The 8,327-nt window shown below is 39.9% G+C and overlaps 1 non-coding gene across 1 annotated transcript; it reads right to left on the minus strand.

The window, feature by feature from the left end:
- Positions 1-1,468: 1,468 nt before the first annotated feature.
- On the minus strand, positions 1,469-1,542 carry TRNAN-GUU. The gene has a single exon. It is a non-coding gene; the product is annotated as a tRNA-Asn (tRNA).
- Between the last annotated feature and the right edge of the window lie 6,785 nt (positions 1,543-8,327).

An 8,327-nucleotide genomic window follows, 5' to 3' on the forward strand; every position in this document is an offset into this window, starting at 1 on the left:
TAAAACAATTAAAACATCAAAGTAAAAATGCCCTATACTAACCTATGCCTAAGAAAATAAAATACTACTATTCTATGCACATGTCATTATCTCTATTTTTGATGTCGTCGTTAGCTATATAGGGGCGTCTTGCCCTTACCTAAAATAGAAGTAGCACAAGGCTTGATTATTTTAAGAAATACGCTCCAGTATTGAGGCTAGGGAATGCAAACACATGCAACTAATGATCTTAGGAACCTATTGTTAAAAATATCATAGGGGTGGCCTCTAGTCTGAAAAAATTGGACGTGTAGTACATCCCTACACATGACTCACACATGCGAGCGTGAATTTTGTCTCTCGAAGTTACTCCAAGTGTTGTCAGTTGTTGTTTCCTATTAAAACGTCCATCTCGCTTCGTTAGTAATTTACATTTCTAATTTAATTTAACTTGAACTTCAGAAATAAGTAGTTATACTGACCTTAAATATTTCTATTAAAGTAAAAATAAGCTTCGGAAGGGCAAAAAACATAAAGGTCGGTGTCAAAATGTCAAACCGAGCATAATACGCCATTTTTTAGCCTAGGACTCCGAGATCCCGAGCCGAAGGAGCCGGTGTATGCAACAGTGACCCTATCGCTGAGGGACAATGACATATGAGCAGGTTGCAAAGTGGTTCGAGGCGCAGGTCTTGAATGTTCATGTGGGCTCACAGGTCTGTGTAGTGGATCCGTGGGTTGGGCTGTGTTCTGTGTATTTGGGCTTGAATGTGGGTTTTGGGCAAAGCACATAGGAACTAGACTACTAGACTGATTGTTGGTGGGTATCTAGTTACTAGACCAAACTGGGTATGGGGTTGCTTGACTGGAATGAGGTTGCGGGTATTCGAGTTTGGGTCCGAGCAGGTGGACTTCGTCTTCTCCACTCGTTTCCATGCATTTTCCTTTCTTCATTCCTCCGTATCAAAACTCGTTGTCTACATCTTGTTTCTTCTCCTTCTTTCTCATGATGTTAACCGTCTTTGTACGTTTGATCCTACCCCTCTATCTCACTAGTGTTGTGTACGTTTGATCCCATGGTCGTCATCTCGACATCATCATTTGTGCAGAGGTGCCTTGCCTTTACCTAAAAAATAAGAACAGTGCATGTCTTGAGTATTTCTTAAAATACTCATTAAGTAACTCCACTACTTCTCTACTCACGCAAACACATAAAATCATGGTTATCATAAAATATCATTTCATGGCCTTGGTCTCATATTCATGTCCGGGTAGAATTTTGATGTGCATACTTCTTCTCTACTCATGACTTACATACACACACATTTGCTCCCTTGCGAGCTCGCATACGTACCCCATTGACCTGGGCTTCAACTAGCATACTACTTACTCGCATACGTACCCCATTGACCTGGGCTTCAACTAGCATACTACTTCCTAACAAGTCATAGCATAATTCATTTAGAGTAGGTAGATTTATTATTATCATCGCTAGAAGGAGGGTTTGAACCTTCGACCTTGTGGTTAACAGCCACACGCTCTAACCAACTGAGCTATTCCAGCTAGTTGTTTATAATAGCTCAAGCCCACCACATCCTTATAAGGAATGTTTCATCCCCTCTCCAACCAATGTTGGATCTCATAATACACTCTCCTTGGGGGCCCAACGTCCTTGCTGGCACAACGCTTGGTGACTTGCTTTGATAGCTTTCGCAATAGCCCAAACCCACCGCTAACAAATATTGTCCGATTTTGCCCATTACGTATCATCATCAGCCTCACAATTCTAAAATGAGTCTACTAGGGAGAGGTTTCCACACTCTTCTAAGAAATGCTTCGTTCCCATTTCCAAACACTAAAAAATATTGTCCATTTTTTACCGTAACAAATCGTCGTCAGAATCACAGTTTTAAAACACGCTACTAGAGATGTTTACAGACACTTATAAGTTATTCTTTCCTTCTCCTCTCAAACCAATGCGGGATTAGAGGGCATGGGTTCAAATCCCACTTCTGACAACTCAAATAAAGGTAAAATAAAAATACAATAGCATATCATTTTTTGAAATCAATTGAACTCACTGGACATGATTTTTCAAGCATATAAGAACTGTAATAACTCAATTTTAAAGACTTCAAAGCACAGCTATAATAACTCAACTTTCTAAGACTTTAAATCATTATTCATGACACATCCTAACAAAGAAAAAATTTCATAAAAATTGGAAGGAGATTCGAAAACTAAGGACAATAATTTGTAACACATAGAACTGACGTGACAAAGAAAAAATTGATAAAAATTGGAACGAGATTCGAAAAATAAGGACAACAACTTGTACATATAGAACTGATGGCTCGGGACGACCCTGCTCTGTGACCTTAACTAACCATTAGTGATCACCCAAAAAGGAAAAGTAGTATCTAGTGCAACTAAATAAGTAACCTACTTGTAGGCGGTAATCGAGTCCTTGATCGAGACAGTTGCCACGGGTTTTTCTTTAGGTTATATAATGTTCAGGTGTAGATTATATGTAACGACCCTAGTTTTCTAGGGGCCTAGAGTCACTGGAACATGCATGATGTAACTGCTTTATGCTAAAAAGAACACAATATTATTATTAAGAATGTTAAATTAAGACTATAACAATGTTAGGAATCACGAACCTACATAATTATATGACATTATCCACTTTGGTTGGAGGGTTAAATTTTTCCACATACTAAAATGGAATGATTCATTCCCATTGATAAAAAGAGAGATGAACCTCCGACCTTATTGTTAACAATCATACGCTGTAACCAACTGAACTATTCCAACAAATTATTTGTATTAGCCTAGATATTGTCTACTTTGACTCATTACATATCGTTGACAACCTCACAGTTTTAAAACACATCTAATAGTAAGAGATTTCCACATGCTTATAAAAAATGTTTCATCCCCTCCACAACCGACGTGAGATCTCACAATCCACCTCCTTGTGTTCCCAGCAACCTCGTTGGCACACCACCCAATAACTAACTCTAATACAATTTGTTGCAAACCAAGCCCACCTCTGATATTGTCTACTTTGGCTAATTACGTATCACCATCAGCCTCACGATTTTAAAATATGTCTACTAGGGAGAGATATCCACAACCTTATAGTTAATGTTTTGTGTCCCTCTCCAATTGCTAGCAGATATTGTTTGTCTTGGCATGTTAGTATCGTGTAAATTTAAAAGTTTTAAAATGCATCTTTAAGAGAGAGGTTTTCACACCCTTATAAGGATTGCTTCATTCCACTCTTCAACCAATGTTAGGTCTCATAATAAATAGTTAAGATGGTTGAGTGGTTGAAGACTTTAGGACTCAAGTTTTGGTCCTTGTGAGTCCGTGGGTTGAAATCCAACTTTTATAACTTAGAAAGGTTTTGTATTATAAAGTGCTATTCTTTATAAAAATAGTTATAAAGAATAGGTAGAGGGTGTGGGTTCAAATCCCACTTCTGACAACTCAAATAAAGGTAAAATAAAAATACAATAGCTTATCATTATTGAAATCAATTGAACTCACAAGAGATTTAAAATGGCTTCCAAGCTTCTACAAAAGTTAGTATTGTACAAGTTTACCCTTACTACCTGAGTGCATAGCAAATGATGATTTGTGAGCCTGGAATACACTGGCCTCCTTGATATAACTGAAACTGTCCACTAGGACATCTATTAATTGATTCATAATTACCTATGTTAAAAAAAATCAGCTTCGGAAAGGTAAAAAATGTAAAGGTTCATGTTAAAAATGTCAAATCAAGCCAAATATGTCGTTTTTTAACCTAAAATTCCGAGAAGCTAAGCCGAAGGGGCCGGTGTATGCAGTAGTGACCCTGTCATTGAGGGACATTGACACATGAGCAAGTCGCAAAGTGGGTCGAGGCATGGGTCTTGAATGTTCATGTGGGCACACAAGTTGGTGTAGTGGATCATGGGTTAGACCGTGTTCTGTGTATTTTTTGTTTGAATGTGGGTTTTTGGGCCAAGCACAGAGGAACTAGACTACTTGACTGGTTGCTAGTTGGTATCTGATTGCATTGTTGGGTCGAAGCTTTGTATTTTAGGTTACTGGAGCAAACTAGGTATGGGGTTGCTTAGCTATAATGAGGTTGCGGGTATTCGAGTTTTGGTCCGACCAGGTGGACTTCATCTTCTCCACCCTCACATCGGTTAGGGTTGCCTGTGGGTTTTGGGTCGTGAGTCGGATCTCGTGTCGGACTTCGTTTCCCTCACCCCGATTACTAGAGAATATTTCGGCGACTCTCTCTCCTCGGTCACGTCGTTTCAATGTCCTTTTTCCTCCATTTTTTAGTCTCCTCCTCCCCCTAATCTCGTTTATGGTGTTTGTTTGGTTCGTAAGGGCGTAAACACTCAGATCTGAGAGGGTTCAAAAATCCAACGTTCTGTCTTCCTTACCCAATCCAACATTCTGTTCTTCCTCGGTCACGTCGTTTCAATGTCCTTGTGGGAAGGAAAGCGTGTGAGACAGCCGGCAAGCCACGTGTCAACTTGCGGGAGGGAAAGCGTGTTAGACAGCCCGAGGGACACGTATTGACGATTGGGTGGAATAACACGTTAGGCGCATTGTCAGGCGAGAAAATCTATGGCCTATTAGCTCAGTTGGATAGAGTGTCGTGCTAATAACGTGAAGGTAGCAGGTTCAACCCCCCCTGCATGGGAAATTATATCTTTTCATTATACGAGTTAAAACATTACGAAATTTAAAAGATAATGACTTTTTTAAGTTTATTATGCATAAAGTTATGTAAACGAAACTTGATTGGCTAGATTAGGAGCTAACGATCTATAATGTGCATAAAATCTATGCCCAATTAGCTCAGTTGTAAGATTGTCATGTTAAAAACGTGGAGGTCGTAGGTTCGAAAATTACATAGGCTAGGTTTTATTAATTCTTAATAATATCTTTACATGATACAGAGTTACAACAGTACGAACTTTAAATCAATGATACGACCGTTCACAATTTTTCTTTAGATCTGAGTCATTCGATATGTTCTTCAATGAACGATGAAATTCGAGTATTTCTCAGTCTTTTCACGAACAAGGAGGTAAATGAACTCACTTTGAAGGCCAGATTCAGTATTGCGACTCTCATGAGAGAAACTTTTACGGCAAGCCACGTGTCAACTTGTGGGAAGGAAAGCGCGTGAGAAAGCCGGCAAGCCACGTGTCATCTTGCGGGAGGGAAAGCGTGTCAGATAGCTCGAGGGACACGTATTGACGATTGGGTGGAATAACACGTTAGGCGCATTGTCAGGCGAGAAAATCTATGGCCTATTAGCTCAGTTGGATAGAGTGTCGTGCTAATAACGCGAAGGTAGCAGGTTCAACCCCCCCTGCATGGGAAATTATATCTTTTCATTATACGAGTTAAAACATTACGAAATTTAGAAGATAATGACTTTTTTAAGTTTATTATGCATAAAGTTATGTAAACGAAACTTGATTGGCTAGATTAGGAGCTAACGATCTATAATGTGCATAAAATCTATGCCCAATTAGCTCAGTTGTAAGATTGTCATGTTAAAAACGTGGAGGTCGTAGGTTCGAAAATTACATAGGCCAGGTTTTATTAATTCTTAATAATATCTTTACATGATACAGGGTTACAACAGTACGAACTTTAAATCAATGATACGACCGTTCACAATTTTTCTTTAGATCTGAGTCATTCGATATGTTCTTCAATGAAGGATGAAATTCGAGTATTTCTCAGTCTTTTCACGAACAAGGAGGTAAATGAACTCACTTTGAAGGCCAGATTCAGTATTGCGACTCTCATGATATGTTCTTCAATGAAGGATGAAATTCGAGTATTTCTCAGTCTTTTCACGAACAAGGAGGTAAATGAACTCACTTTGAAGGCCAGATTCAGTATTGCGACTCTCATGAGAGAAAATTTTACGGCAAGCCACGTGTCAACTTGTGGGAAGGAAAGCGCGTGAGAAAGCCGGCAAGCCACGTGTCATCTTGCGGGAGGGAAAGCGTGTCAGATAGCTCGAGGGACACGTATTGACGATTGGGTGGAATAACAAGTCAGGCGCATTGTCAAGCAAGAAAATCTATGGCTTATTAGCTCAGTTGGTTAGAGCGTTGTGCAAATAATGCAAAGGCTGCAGGTTCGACACCTGCATGGGGCCAATTTCCCTCATTTTTAATTATATCTTTTCATTATACGAGTTAAAACACTACGAACTTTAGAAGATAATGACTTTTTTAAGTTTATTATGCATAAAATTATGTAAATGAAACTTGATTGGCTGGATTAGAAGCTAACGATCTATAATGTGCATAAAATCTATGTGGAGGTCGTAGGTTCAACAATTACATAGGCGAAGTTTTATTAATTTTTAGTAATATCTTTACATGATACGGGGTTACAATAGTACGAACTTTAAACCGATGATACGGCCAGAAGTTGGAAAATGAACTAGTTTTGGCCGTTCGATATGTTCTTTTACGAAAGATGAAATTCGAGGATTTCTTAGAGTCTTTTCACGAACAAGGAGGTAAATGAACTCACTTTGAAGGCCAAATTCAGTATTTCGACTCTCACGAGAGAAAAGCTTTCGTCAAGCCACGTGTCAACTTGTGGGAAGGAAAGCGCCTGAGACAGCCGGCAAGCCATGTTTCAACTTGTGGGAGGGAAAGCGTATCAGACAACCTGAGGTACACGTATTGACGATTGGGTGGAATAACGCGTCAGGCGCATTGTCAGGCGAGAAAATCTATGGCCTGTTAGTTGAGTTGGTTAGAGCTATGTGCTAATAACGTGAAGGTCACAGACTCGACTGCATGGGCCAATTTCCCTCATTTTTAATTATATATTTTCATGATACGAGTTAAAACACTATAAACTTTAGAAGATAATAACTTTTTTAAGTTTATTATGCATAAAGTTATGTAAAAGAAACTCAATTGGCTTGATTAGGAGCTAATGATCTATAATGTGCATAAAATTTATGCCCAATTAGCTCAGTTGTAAGTTTGTAGTGTAAAAAACGTGAAGGTCGTAGGTTCGACAATGACATAAGCCAAGTTTTATTAATTCTTAATATCTTTTCATGATATGGGGTTACAACATTACGAACTTTAAACCGATGATACGGTCATTCAAAATTTTTCTTTAGATCTGAGTCGTTCGATATGTTCTTCAATGAAGGATGAAATTCGAGGATTTCTGAGAGTACTTTCAGGAACAAGAAGGAGGTAAATGAACTTATTTTGGCCGTTCGATATGTTCTTTTAAGAAAGATGAAATTCTTGGATTTCTCAGAGTCTTTTCACGAACAAGGAGGTTAATGAACTCACTTTGAAGGCCAGATTCAGTATTGCAACTCTCATGAGAGAAAATTTTTCGACAAGCCATGTGTCAACTTGTGGGAAGGAAAGCGCGTCAGACAGCCGGCAAGCCACGTGTCAACTTGCGGGAGGGAAAGCGTGTCAGACAGCCTGAGAGACACGTATTGACGATTGGGTTGAATAACGCATCAGGCGCATTGTCAAGAGAGAAAATTTTCCACGTGTTAACTTGTGGGATGGAAAGCACGTCAGATAGATAGCAAGCCACGTGTCAACTTGCGGGAGGGAAAGCGGCCACGTGTCAACTTGCGGGAGGGAAAGCGTGTCACGTGTCAACTTGCGGGAGGGAAAGCGTGTCACGTGTCAACTTGCGAGAGGGAAAGCGGCCACGTTTCATCTTGCGGGAGGGAAAGCGTGTCACGTGTCAACTTGCGAGAGGGAAAGCGGCCACGTTTCATCTTGCGGGAGGGAAAGCGTGTCACGTGTCAACTTGCGAGAGGGAAAGCGGCCACGTTTCATCTTGCGGGAGGGAAAGCGTGTCATGTGTCAACTTGCGGGAGGGAAAGCATGTCAGACAGCCTGAGGAACACGTATTGACGATTAGGTGGAATAACGCGTCAGGCTTGTTGTAAAGTGACTCGGCTCCACTCGATATTCGACACGCGATAGCTCTTCCGACCCACGCCCACGTCTAACCAAGTTTGACTAGAAGGATGTTCAACTCAATCCGTATGGTGCCACGCTTCAATGTAAAGAATTTCACTTTCCAACATGCATCTTGGTTTTGAACCCATGACTTATCAGTAGCATTCCTCTCTTTCTCCATACTTCTTCAATTCTTTTCACAAGCTTAGAAATTACTTTCCCATTCTCTTTCTTCTCCTGTTTGAGATAGAAAGAACTCTCACTCAGCTCAGCCCTTCCTTCTCTAAGCTTTCAATCTCAAATTCTAAAAGCTTTCTTTTCTTTTTCAATCTCTACTTTCTCCTTCAA

Source organism: Cucurbita maxima, unplaced genomic scaffold (assembly GCF_002738345.1).
Source record: "Cucurbita maxima cultivar Rimu unplaced genomic scaffold, Cmax_1.0 Cma_Scf00171, whole genome shotgun sequence".
Taxonomy (NCBI): Eukaryota; Viridiplantae; Streptophyta; class Magnoliopsida; order Cucurbitales; family Cucurbitaceae; genus Cucurbita; species Cucurbita maxima.